This window comes from Mesocricetus auratus, unplaced genomic scaffold (assembly GCF_017639785.1).
Source record: "Mesocricetus auratus isolate SY011 unplaced genomic scaffold, BCM_Maur_2.0 Super-Scaffold_100009, whole genome shotgun sequence".
Taxonomy (NCBI): Eukaryota; Metazoa; Chordata; class Mammalia; order Rodentia; family Cricetidae; genus Mesocricetus; species Mesocricetus auratus.
Window position 1 is genome coordinate 345,744 of NW_024429193.1, and position 655 is coordinate 346,398.

Consider the following 655-nt stretch of genomic DNA (forward strand, 5'->3'; position numbering starts at 1 on the left):
AAGAGAAGTCGATTGGTGGAGCCACTGAGTCATGTGACGTCGCAACGCCTACCGCCCCGGGGAGGAGGTGCCCTGCCGCTCAGCCTGTGTAGGTGGTGCTGGATTCCTCAGGTCAGTTACTATGCTGCTTCAGTGAACTGTGCACGCCAAACCTAAAGGATTGTGTACCTCACGAACAGCACCACAGCAAAACGATTCTCTCCCCGCCCCCCTCATTCTAGGTGCTTCTCAGCTACACAAGTCAAACCAGGCGGGGCTACGTTGGAACACTGCACCTGAAAGGCTGTTCTGCAAGTGTCGGTTTCCTTTCAACATCCCTCCCCTGTCTTTTTCTCGCACACATCTCGGTTAGGGTCTAAGTGAAATAAATGTCAGCTCCAGTTCGTCCTCTTCCACAACTGGTATAGAGCATAAGCAAACCCTCATATATATATATGTATGTATATATATATATATATATATTCTTAAGAAAATAGACCGTGATGTCCTTAGAAGACCCTGCCTGTGCTTAATTCATGACCACACAACACATTGAAACCATTACTGGGATCTTTAAAAATATATCAGCAACAAGAAGCATTTGTCAAATGAGAAAACTGAGGTGAAATAAGAGTTTGACAGAGTCGCAATAAGTCTCAGAACCCCTTGCCGATTT